Source organism: Silene latifolia, chromosome 2 (genome assembly GCF_048544455.1).
Source record: "Silene latifolia isolate original U9 population chromosome 2, ASM4854445v1, whole genome shotgun sequence".
In the NCBI taxonomy this organism is placed as follows: Eukaryota; Viridiplantae; Streptophyta; class Magnoliopsida; order Caryophyllales; family Caryophyllaceae; genus Silene; species Silene latifolia.
Window position 1 is genome coordinate 172,599,200 of NC_133527.1, and position 23,485 is coordinate 172,622,684.

The window sequence follows — 23,485 nt, forward strand, 5'->3', positions numbered from 1 at the left end:
GTGTGGTTGCGTACCTTGGGGTGGTAGTTGCCCGGTTTTCCTTTGAGAGCTAGAAGCGGCTAGTTGAGCCACTTGTTGCTCCAACGTCTTGATTGCGGCATTTTGAGCTTGCTCATTCTTTTGGATTTGAGCCAGCAATTCCTTTTGCATTTGAACCATCATAGCCTCCAGTTTACCTCCTCCTTGGTTATTTTGTTGGTCATTTTGTGGTGGGGGTTGATTTTGTTGGTAATTGTGTTGAGTTGGCCTTTGTTGGTTTTGATAACCCGGTGGAGGATTATACTTTTGTTGTTGAGGGACATAGGCATTTTTGTTGTGGTGGGGGTTGAGGGTTAAGCACATTGTTGCTAGTGTAGGACAAGTTCGGATTGAATTTTGAATTCGGGTTATATGTATTGGAAAATGTACCCGGTGGATAAGAACTTTGTCTAAAAGCTTGAAAAGAATTTACCTCCTCAATGGTAGCTCGGCAATGAGCGGTGTAATGACCCGCACCTCCGCAACCATCACAAACAATGATTTGACTTGTTGAAGATATGGCATTGAGTTGTTAAAGGGAATCTCTAGCATCTCTTTCCGCCAATTGTTGTTGGAGTAAGGCAATTTGAGCCAACAAGACGGGGTTGTCGGGGGATTCTTCTTTAACTTTGAGTGGCACACTTCAGGAATTGACATATTGTGCATCATGGACCGTCATAGATTCGATCGTGGCATGACCAATATCGGTGTCAATTTGATCAAACCGCCCATTGTTGGAGGAATCAAGAATCCTTTGGGACTCGGCACAACATTCATTGTAGAATGTTATAGCTAGAAACCAATCATCTAGCCCATGATGTGGGCATTGCCTTTGTAATTCTTTGTACCTCTCCCAAGCCTCATATAAGCTCTCAAGAGCTTGTTGACGGAATCCGGTGATTTGGCTCCTCAAAGTTTGAGTTTTCCCCGGTGGAAATTTTTTTTGATAGAAAGCAAGAGCCAATGTCTCCCAATTGGTGATTCCCATGGCGGTACGGTCAAGGCTATTGATCCAAAGCTTGGCCTTATCTTTCAAAGAGAAACGAAAAAGTATTTCCTTTATTTGGGCTTGAGTGACGCCCGTTTGACGGATCATGGAGCAATAATTGCAGAAATTTTGCACATGCAAATTGGGATCCTCCAAAGGACTTCCCCCAAATTTCTTCCTCTCCACAAGGCTAATAAAAGCCGGTTTGATCTCGAAGTCTGGCGCGGTAATTTAAGTAGTTGTGATACCAGCCGGAAGCATGGCCGCGGTGGGCTTTGAGTGATCGGAAAGTTTCACCATCTTTTTAGTAGAAGATGGTGGTGGTGGTGGTGGTGGAGATGATGAACTTGAAACCTCCACCTCTTCAAGAATTTTTAGATCCTCTAAGTAAGACTTTCTAGCACTTTTAAGTACGTTGTGGGGGAGAAGCGGCTTATTTCACTTCTTTTCAAAAACTTCGTCTTCTCCTAAAGATTTTCTTCGGGATCGGAATCCGGTGAAAGCAAATCTTCACTACAAGGGGACCTGGGCATAAGACAACAATTTCTAGAAAATGATAAGTAACGGTCTCAAGGAACAAGGGTTCCTTAAGACAAAACAAAACAAGATAAAAATCGACAATTCAAAACGCAATAAAACCGTGCTCCCCGGCAACGGCGCCAAAATTTGATAGGCTTATCGTGTACCTATGGAAAGATAATTACCCTAGACACAAATTAATGTAGCAATAGGGGTCGAACACAAGGAGACGGAAATTGCGTTGTGAAAAGTTATGGAAAGATTATTATTAAGGTCGATTTCGTTTTGTTTGTTTGTTGTTGGTTTGATGATTTAACAATTATAAAAATGTAAACTATATGATAAAAGGGAGTCTAGGGGAGTCAGGTCACACATGCAAAGGTAAATATACGATCATGTTAAACTCGGTAATGATAACATTGTCAATTGTTTAGGCTTAGAGACACCCACCTTACGGTATTAGTGTCAACCATAGACCGGGTCCTAGAGAAACTCTCGTCCATGACTAGGTCGTCCTACTACACATATGCTTAGTCTAATTCAATTCCATGCCTCTCGACTTTTAGAACGAATGAACAAACTTAATCGATGAATAAGGCCTTTTAAACATAGATTAAACATTAAGGTGCAAACATGTGATAGAAATAATTAGGCAATATTATATCAACCTAACTTAACATTTTATATATTTGATTTTGCATGACTTCCCTAGCCCCTAAACTAAGGAATTTAGCTACTCATATTAAAGTATAAACTACAAACTTTATTAAGAGAAATGTTAAACATGCTAATGGAAATTATGTAAATTAAATAGTAAAGCATATAATATAGAATTAAACTATGTGGTATAAAAGAACTAATGATGAAAACTATGTGAAAACTATAATGAAAACGTAAATTAGCAAACTAGAAATAGAAATACCGTAATGGAAATGAACTTGTATTGCAAAGAAGAGAGTAGAACCAAATGCTTGAATATATAAATAACCAAATGTTCAATAACCAAATGCTTAACAATATTAAAAACAAATATGAAAACTAATGAGAGAATTAAGCTTAAGACTATTATAAAGTATATAAGACGTGAGAAAATAAGATGCCCACAGCTATGAAGTGCCTCCTCTTTATATAGAGGAGGAAAATGAAACGTAAACAAACTACAAACATCCAGCCCCGATCGGGGGCGTGGTTATCCGGATTAATTCTCTTAATTCTTCACTTAATTGCTTGGAGAATCCTATGTTGGTGATTAATTGTGCGATTAATCACCCGGTTAAGACCTTAATCCTTAGCATCCTATGTATGTTGGAATCTTATGCTTTCCACCTTGACTTGGACTTGAATTTGGGCTTGACTTTGCTTCTGTATTTGTTGCACATCTACATTTTGGTCCATCATTTTGGAATTTGTAACTCCATGCAACTCCTCCATGCTAGTCCAATATCTTCCTTAGCTTAGCTACTTAGTTCATGCTTCTAGTATTTGCAAATGTTGTAGAATTAAGCTCCTAAAAGCTTATGTACCTACAAAACATACAAATGGAACTAGAAAGCAAATATTAGCTCATTAACACTAAAGTTAGTGCATAATACATATAAAATGGAGCTAAATAATGGGGTAAATATGTATAAATTATGGACTTGTCAGAAATCGAAGACATGTAATGTCTCTCTTTAACAGGAAGTTTGTTGCTTTATCATTACCTTATTTTTATATCCATGACATCGTCCAAGATGCCCAATTAGTGCCTTTGAGTTTTGTTTTACCTCATAATGCCATTACAAAATGTACTCTGGGGGCGTTTGGTTATAGAAAGGGAAAGGGAAAGGAAATTAGAAAGGGTATGAAGGGGAAAGGTAAGGAATTACCTAAAACTTAACTAGTTGGTTGGTTACATCAAGAAAATGAAGTGTGGTGGGTTATGGTTTGTTTTGGTGTGCGGGTGGTGGTTTAGGTGGGGTGGTTGTGGTGGTGATGGTCGTGGTGGCGGTGGCGGTGGCCTCATGGTGGTGGTGGTGACAGTGGGGTGGCTGTGGTGGTGGTGATGGTGGCGGTGGCGTCATGATGGTTTATGTGGGGTGGCTTTGGTGGTGGTGGTGGTGGTGGCGGCGGCGATGCGTCTTGATGGTGACTGGTGTGGTGGGAGTCACAAGTGTGGTGGTAGGTAAGTAAGGTGGTTGAAAGGTACTAAGGGTAATGAAATCTCATACCTTGGGGGAGGGATAAAGAATTAGATCGATTAAGGGGTAAGAAAGGGAATTTCATTCTCTTTGTTTCTGTCAAACAAACACCAACAAAGGAAATCAATAACTTTGTTTCCCTTTCTCTTTCTTATAGACCTCCAACCAAATGCGCCTTCAATCTCTTAGATTAAGTTAGAAAAAAAAGGGGAAATTCTAAGTAAAATTCCCAAGGCTCTGAATATTTCGATTTTAATTGTATCTCAACCTTTTTGAAATGTTATGGTTACTAATAAACTCTATACATTAGTCTCTATAGTAAGACTTCATTGATTATCTTCACTAATTTAGGTTGTTAAGTGATCTATTAAACCGCTCGTTAACCATTATATTCCGAGTAGGCAATTACCCATCACCTTACTCATTTTTCTATTAGTCCGCTAAATTACGCATTAACCTACCCAATAGTATATAAGTCTACTTAACAATTCTTGAAACCTTCAATATGTATTCATGCTTCATAATAGAGGATGTTAAATTGTTAATAGTAATATGTGCTTATTAAATGTGATATATGATGCTTCTCATAGCTGAAGGTAACACAGCATTTGATGAGTGAGAACGGAGGTAGAATGATGACTGTTTGAGGTGGGAGAAAGTTAATAAGGGTTCAAAGAGGTAATGATGGAGAACAAATAAGAAGTTTAGAGTATAACGTAAAATGTCTAGTCTGTGACAATTATGCCGAGAGCTTTATCATATTTTCCATGACTTCTGGATTGAGGATGAATCTTTTTTTTTACAGTGAGAGAAAATAAGCGATCAAACCATAGCTAATGATAAGGTTTTAGTGGTATCACATATATCAAAATAATCTTAAATTACTACTAACAGATAACTAGCAGTAAGAAGGGTCGAATCCACGGGGAGACGTTAATGTTCTAGTTTGTTATTATCTAAGTCTGTCTTAAGGTAACAGTTTTCTTGAAGGATTTGATTGATTTGCTAAAATTAATTTGCAAAATAAATAAATAACAAATTCGATAAGATTAAAAGGTTTAGGGATCGGGTTAACTATGTCAGTTAACTGGAAGTGAGATTTAATTAATTAACAAAGCAATTGGGTTGTTTAAGGTCATATGATCGACTGATTCTAATATGCCCTTTAGATCTAAAATTAACATGCGGTCGCTATCATCAAGTCAGTCTATTTAGTTATCGCAGTCTATATTAGTCTTAACCCGGTCGGTGATAATTCTAATTTGCAATACTAATTAATCAATTTTGATCAGTAATTAATCAATTAGATTCAAAACCATAACTGAACAACAACCAAAAGCAATTTAACAGTTAATGTATTAACTACCCCCTTCTAATATGATCCTAGATCCCCTTTACCCTAGATTAGGAGTTTAGCTACACATATTAGTAATCACAACAACTATAATATTGAAGGCAAACATAAATTGAAAGCATAAATAAGATGAACAATGAATTAATTGTGTAAACTAGAAATTGAATTAACAATAACAAAAGAAAGATTAATGAATACCGTAATTAAAGTATGTAAATTCGGAAGCAATGCAAAAATAAAGTAAGTCTAAAGATTTTTTTTTTGGGAAAGGTTAAGTATATAAATCAAAAGAATAAGTGTTTTGTATAACTCATCATATATCAAGCCATTACATCAAAACAAGGATCCAAAAAGAAGAAAAGTCTAATTGGATACAAAGGATCCAATCTATATTACGCTGCTTCATGGAAGTGAAGTTCCTACGTTTGAACCGAGTACCCACCTCAGTCAGAACATTCTTGACCGTAGTAGCAGGGTTTCTTACATAATGCTCAAGTCTTGCTTCATTCCTCACTCTCCAAATGTAATAAAGCAGGCCAACAAAGCATGCCCCAATGTACCTGCGTTGTAATTTAGTCCTCATAGCATACGAGTACCACTGGACTATGTCAAGGATATGATTGCTAACCCTCAGAGACTGCTGAAGCAACCTGCAACAGGATTTTTTTTTTTTTTTTTTTTGACAGCAATATATAGCATAGCTTACAATAGAGCTTTCTGGGCAAGATTATGAGTTATCCTATTCACTCCCCTAGGACAATAACTAAGAGAACAACAGTGGAAACGAGACGCAGTAGACTTAAGATCCTGGATAATGCAGCTAATAGACGCAATCGCCTTCTCCGCTTCGGCAACCTGCATAACTAAAACAAGACAATCTGTAACAAGTCTAATATGGAGATAGCCTTCGTCCAAGGCCCAATTTAGCGCCATGATAGCAGCATGTCCTTCGGCATGCAAGGCAGAAGAAGCAAACGTGCGAGCATGAGCAGAAGTCCTTAAGGTTCCATTACCATCCAACAAGCACCACCCCATACCAGAACTTCTATCCTCTCTCCAAGCAGCATCACACTTGACAGTGCAAACATTCCCACTGTTAGGCCCAATTTAGCCTGGTCTGACTCTAACTTGACCTGACCTTACTAGGCTGATTGAGGCCACCGAGGACCGGACAAATCTAACTACTATTTGGCAGATGAAAAGTACCACAAGATAAGCAAGCTACTAAATCCTAGAAGAAAAGCCTGATGGTAAGTGCAGAATAGCCTGGCAGGACACTTAAGTAGGCTGGATCAAGTTGAGGAGCAACAAGACGGTTATATAAAGATAAATGCTCACATCCTATTCTCAAGGAAGACCAAGTCTAACTACAGGACTACCTCATTCCCATGAATCAAGATGTGTAAAAGGAGAAAAGCCAAAGATTAGTTAAGGAAGAACGAGTCAACCGGATTAATAAGGAATGTGCCCTATTAATCAGGCAACAACTCCGACAATTAAGAAGAACGTTGAGATTGAATACAACGTTAACATCTGAGGATCTATAAATAGCATGATCGAACAATTGTAAAGGATAGATTATTATTCATCAATAGTATTACAACTTATTTCTCACTCTTTCCTAAATATTCAATTGTATACACGAGTTTGTGGTTAGCTTATCAGAAAAATACAAACAATATTATTTATACTTAATTCTTTCTTGTCATTTGCTCACACTATTATTCTAAATTCATTTGAGCTAGATACCCTTATTATTAATTATCCTAGCCGGATCCATTCAGAAAAATCTTGCTAAAACAATTGGCGCCCACCGTGGGGCATCTAGTTCATTAAGAAAAAAAATCCTTTTTCTTTTACCATTCTCCATCTAATATTCACATACAAAAATGGTAGAACTCACTCCAGAACAACAATTGGCGGCTGCCTTGGCTAAGATCAAAGAATTGGAGACAATTCAAGAAAAGGCAGCCCAAGCAGAAGCTAAAATCAGTAGACTGAAGGAATCTGAGTCTAACCTGAAAAAGAAATTGGAAAGTCAGGCTTCAGGCTCCAAGATCAGATTCGAACCAGGAACCCCATTCTCATCCATTATCAAAAATATTGACTTTTCCAATTTTGGAACTCCGGAGAAGGATACCTCATCCGGCACCGAAATCATTCCCAATGATGAAACAAACAAAACTGAAGCAGCAATAATGATGGCTATGCTTCAGAAAATTCAAAAACTCCACAACAAAATAGAAAATATACGGAGTACCGGACCGTGGTCAAGTAGTAAAAGTTGACAGCTTCGCTGATTCACCCTTTGCAGATGAAATTGAAAAAATTGATCTCCCCAAGAAATTTATCGTCCCATCCATGAGAACTTATGATGGGACCTCTGATTCACAAAATCACGTTGCCATATTCAAACAGAAGATGTTAGCCACCTCAATACCCAGTGAACTCAGGCATGTCTGCATGTGTAAAGGCTTTGGTACAACCCTGACTGGAGCAGCATTACAATGGTTCATCAATCTCCCAAATGGAAGTATCAAGAATTTTGCAGAATTGGTCAATGCCTTCAATCAACAATTCGCAAGCAGCAGAGACATGGCCAAGAGACCCGGTAACCTGTTCAGGGTAAAGCAACTTCCTTAAGAATCTCTCAAAGAATTCCTGGCAAGATTTGTCAAAGAGAAGGTAGTCATTCCCAGGTGTGAAGAAGAGACAGCGGTAGAAGCCTTGAGTGCAAGGTGTCCCTTGCTGAGTGACATCTATGCGAGACTTAACCAAAAAAGCTCGCCCAACCTTTGCCACTGTTCAATCCATCGCCTTGGAACATGTCAGATTGGAAGAAGATCTCAACTTCAGAACAAACTCGTCCGGAGGAAAGCAAGGCTATGGACACACTAACAGGGAAAGCTCCTACCAGAAGGGAGGCAATCCCAGATCAGCACCCTATTCCAGACCTGAACGATCTGAAGTCAACATGGCACAAGAACACAAAGGTAACCTTTCTAACCTACCAACTATTCCTGAATATAACTTCTCTATAAATACTGCAGGGTTAATCAAACGCCTGGAAAGCTTGGGAGACACGGTCAGATGGCCCAAAAAATCCGACAACCCCAGGAAAGATCCAACGAGATGGTATGATTTCCACCAGGACATCGGGCACACCACAGAAGAATGCATCCAACTCAGGAAACAAGTGGCATACCTCCTAAAGAAAGGCTATCTGAAAGACTTAATCCAGCAGCCAAAGAACAAAGATGGAGGACAAAACAAGAGAGATTCAGGAAACGGCAGAGATCCTCCTCCTCCTCCCCCCATCTATGAAGTCAAGTTCATAAATGGAGGATTAGAAATTTGTGGCTTAACCAGCTCGGCTGCCAAAAGAATATCCAAAGAGTCTAAACTTCAACCCCCTCTTAGATCTAAATCATTACCTGCTATTACTTTTGATGACTCGGACTTGCAGGGAATATCAGACCTACACCATGACAGCTTAGTAATTACCATGCAAATTGGCACAGCTAAGGTATCAAGAATCCTGATAGACGGGGGCAGTTCAATCAACTTGGTAATGCTTGACGTCCTCAAAGCTATGAGGATAGATGAAGAGAAAATCATCAAAAAATCCAGTGTCCTGGTTGGATTCAGCGGAGAAACAAAGAACACCCTGGGAGAAATTAGCATGTTAACCTATGTGGAAGGTGTGGCTTCCTATGAAAGATTCGGGGTAATGGACTGCCTATCCTCGTATAACGTAATCCTGGGAAGACCATGGATCCACAACGTCAAAGCAATCCCTTCAACATACCATCAATGTGTAAAAATACCAACCGAATGGGGGATAACCACCATCAGGGGAGAGCAAAGGACAGCTCAGGAATGCTACACCCAGGCTTTGAAACCCTCAAAGTCAGGTAAGTCCCTCGCATAGCAATTAAAGTCACCTGTCAGGGAAGAATATATTGCACAATCACAGATGGAAACAGGAGAGGTCATTTTGGACCCAGAATTCCCTGACAGGAAGGTACTTGTAGGGTCAGATGCACCAGACTCGGTCAGACCCAATCTGGTCAGCTTTCTCAAAACTAAAATGTCCTATTTTGCTTGGTCACATTTTGATATGACTGGTATAGATGCTGATATTATAACCCATAAGTTAAATATTGACAAATCCTTTAAGCCTGTACAGCAGAAAAGGAGAAAATTTGCTGCAGAGAGGCATGAAATCATCAACCAAGAAGTTGACAAGCTATTGGACATGGGAATGATCAGGGAAGTAATGTACCCTGACTGGCTTGAAAATGTAGTAGTCGTCTAAAAGAAAAATGGCAAATGGAGAGTCTGTGTAGACTACACCGACCTAAACAAGGCCTGCCCCAAAGATCCATTTCCCCTGCCACATATTGATGCAATGGCGGATGCCACTACGGGCCACGAGATGCTAACATTCATGGATGCCTCCAGTGAATTCAACCAAATAATGATGCACCCCGCAGATCAGAAAAGTACAGCCTTCATCACTGAAAGAGGAATATACTGTTATACTGCTATGCCCTTTGGATTAAAAAATGCACGTGAAACCTATCAAAGGTTAGTCAACATGATGTTCAAAGATCAAATAGGAGATACCATGGAAGTCTACATAGACGATATGGTAGTCAAGTCAAAAAAGGCAGAAGACCACGTCAAAGACCTGGAAGTAGCCTTCCAAATACTGGAGAAATTCAATATGAAGCTCAATCCACAGAAATGCCATTTTGGAGTCTCAGCAGGCAAATTCTTGGGCTATATGGTGACAAAAAGAGGAATAGAAGCCAGCCCTGAACAGATCAAAGCCATCCTGGAGCTAGAACCACCAAAGACAATCAAAGACATACAAAAGCTGACAGGAAGAATAGCAGCCCTGAACAGGTTCATTTCAAGATCGTCAGAGAGGTGCAAATCATTCTATAATATGCTAAGGAAAAACAAAGACTTTCAATGGACCCCTGATCATCAGGCTGCCTTTGAAGATCTGAAAACATACATATCCTCTCCTCCCTTGTTGGCAAAACCAGTCAAAGATGAACCCCTGACAGTATACCTGTCAGTAACTGAAATTGCTGTCAGTGCACTCCTGGTCAAAGAAGCGGACGGACAACAGCACCCTGTTTATTACGTAAGTAAAAGTCTACTAGATGCAGAGATCAGGTATGGCCTACTTGAAAAATACGTTTTAGCTTTAATTATGAGTTGCACAAAATTAAGACCATACTTTGAAAGCCGCCCTATAATAGTCAGAACCAATCTCCCTATCAAGTCTGTACTTAGAAAACCAGAATTGTCCGGACGAATGTGCAAATGGTCAGTCCAGCTAAGCACATACAACATAACATTTGAACCAAGGACAGCAATTAAGTCACAAGCACTAGTAGACTTTGTGGCTGATTTTAGCCCAGCCCTAGAACCTGACCTAATAAAAGAAGTAAATAGACTGACCAATGACCAAACAGACCTAGAATGGACTCTATTTGTCGATGGAGCAGCCAACATGAGGGGCACAGGCCTAGAGGTAGTACTAAAATCGCCACAGGGGGATAAGATAGTACAAGCTATAAGCTGTGCATTCGAAGCTACCAACAATGAGGCAGAATATGTAGCCCTGATAGCTGGATTAAAGGTATGTATTGACCTTGGTGTACAAAACCTAAAGGTACGTACTGATTCCCTTCTCATTTCAAACCAAGTAAATGGAATATATACTGCAAAAGACTCAAAAATGATGTCTTATTTGGAAGTTGTCCAAAATTTAAAATCAAAATTCCGCAATTTTAATATTGATCAAATTCCTAGGGACTTGAATACCCAGGCCGATGCCCTAGCCGGCCTAGGATCCAACTTCAGTCCCCCTGATTTTGATAAAATACCCATCGTACATTTATTAGAACCTGCAATAAACAAACAAGATGAAAGTTTCCCAATATATATTGCCAATTCATGGACGAAACCTTACTATGATTGCCTACAACAAGGACTCCTCCCCCTGAATAAGCAAGATGCTAGAGCATCAAAATCAAAGCTGCTTCATATACCATTATTAACAACGTGCTTTTTAAGAAATCGCAGGCAGGACCATACCTCAGATGCCTGGAACCACAAGAAGCTGAATAGATACTATCAGAAATCCATGGAGGATACTGTGGAAATCATAAAGGCGGAAGGAGCCTGGCAAGCAAGGTACTCAGAACATGTTATTATTGGCCCACTTTGAGGGCCGATTGCCTAGAATTCAGCTCTAAATGCGAAGCTTGCCAGATTCATGGACCATATATCCACCAGCCATCTGAAGAACTACATTCCATATCCGCACCCTGGCCATTTATGAAGTGGGGCATGGATATAGTAGGGAAACTACCTCAAGCACCCGGACAAAAAGTTTTTATGCTAGCAATGACTGACTACTTCTCCAAGTGGATAGAAGCTGATTCATACAGGCAAGTCAAGGAAAAGGATGTCATAACATTCATCAAACACAACATCATATGTAGATATGGCATCCCCTCTGAAATAGTATGCGACAATGGCACGCAATTCGTGGGAAAAAGAACAGAAGCCTTATGTGCTCAATGGAACATCAACCTGGTAACCTCCACACTAGGATATCCAAAAGCTAACGGTCAGGCAGAATCTAGTAACAAAGTAATAGTTAGTTGCATAAAGAAGAAGCTAGAAAGAAGGAAAGGTAGATGGGCTGAAGAGCTCCCCCTGGTCCTCTGGGCTGACAGAACCACGCCTAAAACATCCACAGGCCAAACCCCCTACTCCTTGGTCTATGGATGTGAAGCAGTAATCCCAGCTGAGGTCGACATTCCATCAGCCAGATGCAGCCTGAATACAATAACGAGCAATATACCTCAAAAGGAGGACAACCTAGACTTGACGGAAGAGCTAAGAGATGCAGCCAGCATTAGAATGGCAGCATACCAACAAAGAGTTGCAAAAAGCTACAACAAGACTGTCAAAGCTAGAGTACTCAGGGTAGGAGACCTTGTTCTCAGAAAAGTTTTTCAAAACACAAAAGAGAAGAATGCTGACAAATTGGCCCCAACCTGGGAAGGTCCCTACCTGATTGACTCAATAGTCGGCCAGGGAGCTTATAGACTACAAACCCTGGACGGCGAAATGATCCCAAGAGCTTGGAATATTGCACACTTAAAACTATTTCACATATAAAATATATCTCCCAGTCTAGGTATAATCTTCATCTTACCATTTCCTGCCTGACCTGATATGAAACTAAATGTATGATATTTGCCATTATATGAATAAATGCCTTATATAATTTCTTCCATTATGTGCCCAAGTACTTGTCAATATTCTCGTATTTCCCTTATCGAGTAGAATCTTCAATATTTGTTTTACATACTGTACTTTACATAAAACAAATTTTAAAGATTGGGGGCCACCCCACTGATATCCAACTGATATCCACTGACATCCACTGATATCCACTGATATCCAACTGATATCAAACTTTCAGTTGCAAAAACAGGCCTTAAAAATATTGAGCTCAATTTAATATATATACAAACCTGGAAAACCTTTTCCTAGCTTGTATAACATAGATGAGTCATAAGCCCTCCAGACAGGCAGGGGAGATAAGCCCTCCAGACAGGCAATAATCCCACCCATAACACAAAGAAATAGCCAGATCCAGTGCAAAAAACTGGCCCGATCCAGTCGAATAACTGGCCAGATCCAGTACACATCCAACACTACAAATGTACCTTATCAAAACACAAAAAGAGACCAACAGAGACCAAATATTTATTCAAAACCAAAAGAAAATATTCATCCAAAAAAGCTAGCCTTACCACATACCTAATAAATATTCATTCCAGGAACATCCCCCTGGATGGGCCAAAACGAAAAGGAAAAACATAAATCTAAACAGGCTTCGAACCAGTAACCGACTCACAACCATCCACCATTTCCTGATCACCAGATTTCTCCTTGGAAGGAGGAGAATCCACTTCTTCTTCTTGACCCATATTGGCCAAATCAGGATACTGGGTGTCCAGAGCTGTCTCATCCCGATCCGGATCCCAATTAGCCCGGTCAGATTCCGGATCCCTCATAGCATCAACCCGGCCTTTCCCAAAGAAGTACGAGCAAAGCATCGCAAGCCGCGCCTCCACTAGCTCCTTTTCAAAGCACCAAGCTCTTCATTTTTCCTCGCTTATCCGCATTGCTCGCTTCTCGGCAGCCAGCTCTTCCTTGACAGTCTTCAGCTCTTCCCTTACAGCCTCCAACTCTTGCCTGACAACCTTCTCAGCGTTTTTTGCAGCCACCTCACAAACCAAAGCAGCCTTGAATGCCTCTCTAGCTGACCCCAGCTGAGATTGAAGTACTACCTCATTACCCCTGGATGTGTGCAGTTCACGGTTAACTTTATCTAATTTCTCTTCCAAGCCAGAAATCCTAGCCTGAGCATCCCTGAGCTGACAAGCAGTAACCAACCCAGCGTCCAATCCCTACAGAAAAATGAGAGAAAGTCAATCAGCCAAACACAAAGCAACACAAAGAACACATAATAATTGAAAAGTCCCTTTACAACTAACCTCCTTGGCTTGGGAAGCAAGGGCGGCAGTCTTTGTCACAAGAGAAGCCAAGATAGAAACCACTTTAGTAGAAGACTCATTATCAGATAAAAGCTGGCTGCTCATACCAGCAGAGAAATCATTTATCTGCGCCCGGGCAGCATCCATATCGTCAATCCGAGCAGACACACTTCTGATTGGCTGAGCCTGAATAGGCTCTTTCTCTCTCCCTTCTTCTTCAGGAATAACAGCTTCCCTCCTCCTTTTGGAAGCCTGAACGACCTCTGGTGATACTAGCCTGGACGGTTCCTGGGGAGGCTGGACATTAGAAACCAAAACATCAAGAGTCTTGTCACTCCCACTAGCCTCCTGGCTCTTGGACTGCTCAGCAATCCTAGCAACCCCAGCTTTTAAGTCTTTTGCAGTAAAGCTGGCCAACCTAGCAGAAGACCTGAATACTGAATATATAAAGAATATACATAAATATCAGAAGAGAAGCGATAGGAAGACAACAATCGACACAGAGACATATAGAAGACATACTGGAAAGACCAGTGGAGCTAGGCTTGCCTTTGGGTACTTTAACCACACTCAGCTTATTCTTCATATACCGGGGCAATAAATCCCTGCCCAAACTAGCAGGCCAAGCCCTCTCTTCCTCAGAAATAGAAAGAAAAGCCTCTATCCTTGAAACAGCCTCCTCGTCAAGAGGGTCGAAGTTCCAATCAGGAGCTACAAATATTACCAAAAATGCACAGGTAAAAATTAAGTATCCTAATTTCGTATAATATAAATTGCAAATTAAGAGTATAGGAAACCTACCACTCTCCAAAGGAGGATATCCTCAAATAATCAAAGCCTGACCCCAGACTTTCAGTCCGGATAAACAGGAAAGTCTTTACCCAGCTTTTATCATCTCCAGAGTCCAGGTTAGTAATTAATGGAGACATTTTCGACTTAATTCTCAAATTGAAACGACCAGTAGAAGGATTTTTCATATGATATACTGCCTTGATATCATTAATAGTAATTACAAGTTTATGCTTAGCACATAAATTTTCAATAGAGTGGACAAGTTTCCAAACCATTGGCATGATTTGGAAAGGTGATACTTCCATAGCACGAATAGTATCAATCATTAAAGGAGTAAAAGGTAACTTACAACCTGCTTTGAACGCCCATTCATAAATATAGAACCAACGAGGTGACACCCAATTAGCTCTGACTGGACAAGACTCAGGAATCCAAACCTCAGTCGAATCAGGAATTAATTTTTTCTCCCTTAAAACCTTATCATAGTTCGTTTTCAATAAGTTTTCTTCAGGGAAATAAGGATCCAGATATTGAAGAGCAGAAAAAATAGAATCTTGATATTTAAAAGCTATAGCACGAGCAGGAGGATCAATTTCAACCACCTCCTCCTCATGGACGTCCGTGGGTTCAGGCTCAGCAGCAGCTCTCTGGGAAGCAGGATGCTTTTTGGCTTCCATATCCTTTATTGTTTTGTTTATCGTGATAAATTTTACTTAATGAGAAATTATAAGTTAGCAAACTGGCATTCCTGGGAAATAGGGAAGAATTTTAGAGAATATTTAGCAAGGAAAGTGGAAGAAATTTGGTGAAAAATAAACTCATCACAAATATCGTATTTATAGAAGAGGATTAACGGTGCAAAAATCCTAGAAAACGGAAAACTGTCAGCATGACATCATGCAGTTAGCCGTTGCAATGCTTAACGGTCACTAGAAGTCTAAGAGTCCTTGAGTAAATATGATTCTTTTTATTGTTTAGCCCGGTAAATTGACATCTCACCCCTGGCCTGATCCAGCACGGGTAAAATGTCAAGGGGCAATGGTTAGGCCCAATTTAGCCTGGTCTGACTCTAACTTGGCCTGACCTTACTAGGCTGATTGAGGCAACCGAGGACCGGACAAATCTAACTACTATTTGGCAGATGAAAAGTACCACAAGATAAGCAAGCTACTAAATCCTAGAAGAAAAGCCTGATGGTAAATGCAGAATAGCCTGGCAGGACACTTAAGCAGGCTGGATCAAGTTGAGGAGCAACAAGACGGTTATATAAAGATAAATGCTCACATCCTATTCTTAAGGAAGACCAAGTCTAACTACAAGACTACCTCATTCCCATGAATCAAGACGTGTAAAAGGAGAAAAGCCAAAGATTAGTTAAGGAAGAACGAGTCAACCGGATTAATAGCTAGGGAATGTGCCCTATTAATCAGGCAACAACTCCGACAATTAAGAAGAACGTTGAGATTGAATACAACGTTAACATCTGAGGATCTATAAATAGCATGATCGAACAATTGTAAAGGACAGATTATTATTCATCAATAGTATTACAACTTATTTCTCACTCTTTCCTAAATATTCAATTGTATACACGAGTTTTTGGTTAGCTTATCAGAAAAATACAAACAATATTATTTATACTTAATTCTTTCTTGTCATTTGCTCACACTATTATTCTAAATTCATTTGAGCTAGATACCTTATTATTAATTATCCTAGCCGGATCCATTCAGGAAAATCTTGCTAAAACACCCACAATCAAGCCCACCAACAATCCAAAATAGAAAGGAATTTCTAATCCTCTTAACTAAAACAAAATCAGGAGAGATGTCCACGAAAGGCGCTTGAATAAGGCAAGCACTCTTGCTACACACAACCTCATTCATACACTGAATGTCACCCAGAATAGCAGTGAGAGCACTCATGTGCCAAGGGCGGCAATTCTGGAAAATTATCTCATTCCTGTAACACCAAATTCTCCGGAGGGTAGCAAGAAAGAGGAAGAAGAGGGAGTTAGGATTAGGACCTTTTAAAAAGTAAGTAACCCAGTTTATGACCCAATCCCTAACATCAATATCCACCCCTTCCGTGAGTCTGAGTCCTAAAAGACAGCCAAACTAAAGAGCCTTTGAAAAACTACTGTTTTAGCAGGATTTTCCCTGAATGGATCCGGCTTGATTAAAGAGTAATTTGGGTATCTAGTTCTATAATCTTGGAAAAATATTATGAATAAATAATAAGGAAAGACTAAGTATAAAGAATATCGCTTTGTATTATCTGAATAAGCTGAGTACAATTTTGTGAATATAATCGAGTATTCGAGAAATAATCAGAGGTAAAATTGTGAAATAACTAAGGAATAATTGCCCCCCAATAATCTGTTTAAAAATGCTATTTATAGTTATACAAATGTTAACGTTGCATTAATCTTAACCTTCCCCTCCATTGTCGGAGTTGTTACCAGATTAATAGGGCACACTTCCTATTAATCCGGTTGACTCGTTCTTTTCTTTAACCAATCTTCAGCTCTTCCTCCTTATGTGTCTTGATTCATGGGAGTGACAAGGTCTTGTAGTTAGACTTGGTCTTCCTTGTGAATAGGACGTGATTATTAGTTCATACAGCTGCATTTCTTGTTTATCTTCTTAATCCAGCCTGTTTGGAGGCTTTACCAGGCTATTTTGCACTTACCATCAGGCTTTTCTTCCAGGATTTAGTAGCCTGCTTATCCTGTAATACTCTTTATCTGCCAAATAGTAGTTAGACTTGTCCGGTCTCTGGTTGCCTCAATCAGCCTAGTAAGGTCAGGCCAGGTTAGAGTCAGATCAGGCTAAACTGGGCCTAACAATTGCCCTTGACATTTTACCAGTGCTGGATCAGGCCAGGGGTGAGATGTCAATTATACCAGGTTAACAAATAAAAAGAATTATATTTGCTCAATGACTCTTAGACTCCTAGTTACCGTTAAACACTATAACAGCTAATTGTATGATGTCATGCTGACAGTTTTGCATTTTCTAGGGTTTTTGCACCGTTACTCCCTTTCTATAAATATGGTATTTGCAATGAGTTTGTTTTCCACCAAATTTCTTCCACTTTCTTTGCTAAATTTTCTCTAAAATTCTCCCCTATTTCCCAGGAGTTCCATTCTGCTAACTTATAATTTTTCATTAAATAGAATTGATCACAATAAACTAAATAATAAAGGATATGGGAGCCAAAAAGCGTCCTGCACCCCAGAAAGCTGCTGCTGATCCTGAACCCAAAGACGTCCAGGAGGAGGAGGTGGTTGAAGTTGATCCTCCTGCTCATGCTATAGCTTTTAAATATCAAGATTCTATTTTTTGTGCTCTTCAATCTCTGGATCCCTATTTTCCTGAAGAAAACTTATTGAAAACAAACTATGATAGGGTTTTAAGGGAGAAAAAATTAATTCCTGATTCGACTGAGGTATGGATTCCTGAATCTTGTCCAGTCAGAGCTAATTGGGTGTCTCCTGGTTGGTTCTGCATTTTTGAATGGGCGTTCAAGGTGGGTTGTAAGTTACCTTTTACTCCTTTAATGATTGATACTATTCGTGCTATGGAAGTATCACCTTTTAAAATTATGCCAATGGTTTGGAAACTTGTCCATTCTCTTGAAAATCTATGTGCTAAGCATAAACTTGTAATTACTATTAAGGACATCAAGGCAATATATCATATGAAAAATCTTTCAACTGGTCGTTTTAATTTGAGAATCAAGTCGAAAATGTCTCCATTAATTACTAACCTGGACTCTGGAGATGATAAAAGTTGGGCAAAGACTTTCATGTTCATCCGGACTGAGAGTCTGGGATCAGGCTTTGATTATCTGAGATACCCTCCTTTGGAGAGTGGTAGGTTTCCTGTACTCTTAGTTTGTAATATATTTTACACAAAATTAGGATGTTTTTAGTTTCACCTGTACATTTTTGGTGATTTTTGCAGCTCCTGATTGGAACTTTGATCCTCTTGACGAGGAAGCTATTTCCAGAATAGAGGCTTTCCTTTCTATTCATGAGGAAGAGAGGGCCTGGCCTGCTAGTCTGGGCAGGGATTTATTGTCCCGGTATATGAAGACCAAGCTGAGTGTGGTCAAAGTACCCAAAGGCAAGCCTAGCTCCACTGCTCTTTCCTGTATGTCTTCTATATGTCTTTGTGTCAATTGTTGTCTTCTTATTGCTTTTCTTCTGATATTTATGTATATTCTCTATACATTCAGTATTCAGGTCTTCTGCTAGGTTGGCCAGTTTTACTGCGAAGAATTTAAAGGTTGGGGTTGCTAGAATTGTTGAGCAGTCCAAGAGCCAGGAGGCTAGTGGGAGTGACAAGACGCTTGACATTTTGGTTTCCGATGTCCAGCCTCCCCAGGAACCGCCCAGGCTAGTATCACCAGAGGTCGTTCAGGCTTCTAAAAGGAGAAGGGAAGATGTTATTCCTGAAGAGGAAGGGGGAGAGAAAGAGCCTATTCAGGCTCAACCAATCAGGAGTATCAGGCAAGTGTCTGCTAGGATGGACGATATGGATGCTGCCCGGGCACGGATAAATGAATTTTTTGCTAGTATGAGCGGTCAGCTTTTATCTGCTAATACCCTTGAGTCTTCTACTAAAGTGGTTTATATCCTGTCCTCTCTTGTGACAAAGGCTGCTGAACTTGCTTCTCGAGCTAAGGAGGTTAGTTGTAAAGGGATTTTTATTTTTTATTGTTATGTATTCTTTGTGTTGCTTTATATTTGGCTGATTGACTTTCTTTTGTTTCTTGTAGGGATTGGATGCCGGGTTGGCTACTGCTTGTCAGCTCAGGGATGCCCAGGCTAGGGTTTCTAACTTGGAAGAAAAAGTGGATAAAATTAACCGTGAGCTGCACACATCCAGGGGTAATGAGGTAGTACTTCAATCTCAGCTAGGGACAGCTAGAGAGGCATCCAGGGCTGCTATAGTTTGTGAGGTGGCTGCAAAAAATGCTTAGAAGGTTGTCAGGCAAGAGTTGGAGGCTGTAAGGGAAGAGTTGAGAACTGTCAAGGAAGAGCTGGCTGCCGAGAAGCAAGCAATGCAGGATCAGCTGAGAAAAAATGAAGAGCTTGGTGCTGAAAAGGAACTAGTGGAGGCGCGGCTTGCTGATGCCGCTCAGTACTTCTTTGGGAAAGGTCGGGTTGATGCCATGAGGGATCCAGAATCTGACCGGGCTAATTGGGATCCGGACCGGGATGAGACAGCTCTGGACACCCAGTATCCTGATTTGGCCAATATGGGTCAAGAAGAAGAAGTGGATTCTCCTCCCTCCAAGGAGAGATCTAGTGATCAGGAAATGGTGGATGGTTGTGAGTCGGTTACTGGCTCGAAGCCTGCTTAGATTTTTGTTTTTCCTTTTTGTTTTGGCCCATTCAGGGGGGATGTCCCTGGAATGAATATTTATTAGGTATGTGGTAAGGCTAGCTTTTTTGGATGGATATTTTCTTTCGGTTTTGAATAAATATTTGGTCTTTGTTTCTTTTTGTGTTTTGATAAGGTATATTTGTAGTGTTGGATGTGTACTGGATCTGGCCAGTTATTCGACTGGATCGGGCCAATTATTTGTGCTGGATCTTGCCAGTTCATTGTGTTATGGGTGGGGTTATTGCCTGTCTGGAGGGCTTATGTCCCCTGCCTGTCTGGAGGGCTTATGACCCATCTATGTTATACAAGCCAGGAAAAGGTTTTCCAGGTTTGTATATTAAATTGAGCTCGATATTTTAAGGCCTGTTTTTGCAACTGAAAGTTGGGTATCAGTTGGATATCAGTGGGGTGGCCCCCAATCTTTAAGATTTGTTTTAAGTAAAGTGCAGTATGTAAAACAGATATTGAAGATTCTCTTCGGTAAATGGAAATATGAGAATATTGACAAGTACTTGGGCACATAATAGAAGAAATTATATAAGGCATTTATTCATATAATAGCAAGTATCATACATTTAGTTTCACATCAGGTCAGGCAAGAAATGTGAAGATGAAAATTATACCTGGACCGAGAGATATATGTTATATGTGAAATAGTTTTAAGTGTGCAATATTCCAAGCTCTTGGGATCATTTCACCGTCCAGGGTTTGTAATCTATAAGCTCCCTGGCCGACTATTGAGTCAATCAGGTAGGGACCTTCCCAGGTTGGGGCCAATTTGCCAGCATTTTTCTCTTTTGTGTTTTGAAAAACTTTCCTGAGGACAAGGTCTCCTACCCTGAATACTCTAGCTTTGACGGTCTTGTTGTAGCTCTTTGCAACCCTTTGCTAATATGCTGCCAATCTAATGTTGGCTGCATCTCTTAGCTCTTCCGTTAAGTCCAGGTTGTCCTCCATTAGAGGTATATTGCTCGTTATTGTGTTCAGGCTGCATCTGGCTGATGGAATGTCGACCTAAGCTGGGATTACTGCTTCACATCCATAAACCAAGGAGTAGGGGGTTTGGCCTGTGGATGTTTTAGGCGTGGTTCTGTCAGCCCAGAGGACCAAGGGGAGCTCTTCAGCCCATCTGCCTTTCCTTCTTTCTAGCTTCTTCTTTATGCAACTGATTATTACTTTGTTACTGGATTCTGCCTGGCCGTTAGCTTTTGGGTATCCTGGTGTGGAGGTTACCAGGTTGATGTTCCATTGAGCACAGAAGGCTGCTGTTCTTTTTCCCACGAATTGCGTTCCATTGTCGCATATTATTTCAGAGGGGATGCCATATCTACATATAATGTTGTGTTTGATGAAAGCTATGACATCCTTTTCTTTGACTTGCCTGTATGAATCAGCTTCTATCCACTTGGAGAAGTAGTCAGTCATTGCTAGCATGAAAACTTTTTTGTCCGGGTGCTTGAGGTAGTTTCCCTACTATATCCATGCCCCACTTCATAAATGGCCAAGGTGCGGATATGGAACGTAGTTCTTCAGATAGCTGATGGATAAATGGTCCATGAATCTGGCAAGCTTCGTATTTAGAGCTGAATTCCAGGCAATCGGCCCTCAAGGTGGGCCAATAATAACCTGTTCTGAGTACCTTGCTTGCCAGGCTCCTTCCGCTTTTATGATTTCCACAGTATCCTTCATGTATTTCTGATAATATCTGTTCAGCTTCTTGTGGTTCCAGGCATCTGAGGTATGGCCCTGCCTGCGCTTTCTTAAAAAGCACGTTGTTAATAATAGTATACGAGGCAGCTTTTATTTTTAGTGCCCTGGCATCTTGCTTATTTAGGGGAAGGATTCCCTGTTGTAGCCAATCGTAGTAAGGTTTTGTCCAAGAGTTGGCAATATATATTGGGAAACTTTCATCTTGCTTATTTATTGTAGGTTCTAATAAATGTACGATGGGTATTTTGTCAAAATCGAGGGGACTGAAGTTGGATCCTAGGCCGGCTAAGGCATCGGCCTGGGTATTCAAGTCCTTGGGAATTTGGTCAATATTAAAATTGCGGAATTTCTCTTTTAATTTCTGGACAGCTTCTAACTAAAGTATCATTTTTGAGTCTTTTGCAGTATATATTCCATTTACTTGGTTTGAAATAAGAAGGGAATCAGTACGTACCTTTAGGTTTTGCACACCAAGGTCAATACATACCTTTAATCCAGCTATTAAGGCTTCATATTCCGCCTCATTGTTGGTAGCTTCAAATGCACAGCTTATAGCTTGTACTATCTTATCCCCCTGTGGCGATTTTAGTACTACCCCCAGGCCTGTGCCCCTCATGTTGGCTGCACCATCGACAAATGGGGTCCATTCTAGGTCTGTTTGCTCGCTGGTCAGTTTATTTACTTCTTTTATTAGGTCGGGTTCAAGGGTCGGACTAAAATCAGCCACAAAGTCTGCTAGTGCTTGTGACTTAATTGTTGTCCTTGGTTCAAATGTTATGTTGTACGTGCTTATTTGGATCGACCATTTGCACATTCGTCCAGGACAATTCTGGCTTCCTAAGTACAGACTTGATAGGAAGATTGGTTCTGACTATTATAGGTGGCTTTCAAAGTATGGTCTTAATTTTGTGCAACTCATAATTAAAGCTAAAACATATTTTTCAAGCAAGCCATACCTGGTCTCTGCATCCAGTAGACTTTTACTTACATAATAGACAGGGTGTTGTTGTCCGTCTGCTTCTTTGACCAAGACGCACGACAAAGAAGCTGTGGATCGAAGGGTATCTTGTCATGGGTTCGTCTTTGACTGGTTTTGCCAATTGGGGAGGAGAGGATAGATATGTTTTCAGATCTTCAAAGGCAGCCTGATGATCAGGGATCCAATGAAAGTCCTTGTTTTTCCTTAGCAGATTATAGAATGATTTGCACCTTTATGACGATCTTGAAATGAATCTGTTCAGGGCTGCTATTCTTCCCGTCAGCTTTTGTATGTCTTTGACTGACTTCGGTGGTTCTAGCTCCAGGATGGCTTTGATCTGTTCAGAGCTGGCTTCTATTCCTCTTTTTGTCACCATATAGCCCAAGAATTTTCCTGCTGAGACTCCAAAATGGCATTTTTGTGGATTGAGCTTCATATTGAATTTCTCCAGTATCTTGAAGGCTACCTCCAGGTCTTTAATGTGATCCTCTGCTTTTTTTGACTTGACTACCATATCTGATGCGTGTCTTTTATATGATGTTTTGCACCTCATTTTACACGCATTTCAGAGCTCATTTGTGTAGTTTATGCTACATTTCTCCCTATTTCCGTCTACTTCTGTATTTTTGTACATTATTGCAGAAATGTGAAGAATTCAACGGAAATTGAGCTAAATCCGTCCCCGACTATCCTGCATTGCAATTGACGTGAAGTATTGACTCGAGGAATGAGCTTGGTGCGCATTTCAAAGCCCAAAAGACGAATCCACGAGATTATAGAAGTCAGTAGTAGCGGACTAAAGCGATCGATCGACCACTACCTTCAGTCGATCGACCAACATGCGGGTTCCAGAAACTACTGTACACTGCATAGTAGTCGATCGACCGGTCATCTCAGTCGATCGACCACCCCGCTACTCAGATGAGAATTAAAAGATCGAGGAAAGCAA

At 40.4% G+C, this 23,485-nt stretch overlaps 1 non-coding gene across 1 annotated transcript; it reads left to right on the forward strand.

Moving 5' to 3' along the window:
- The first annotated feature begins 827 nt into the window (after positions 1–827).
- Positions 828–934, forward strand: LOC141644682 (small nucleolar RNA R71). The gene has a single exon (XR_012544294.1). It is a non-coding gene; the product is annotated as a small nucleolar RNA R71 (small nucleolar RNA).
- Positions 935–23,485: the final 22,551 nt, after the last annotated feature.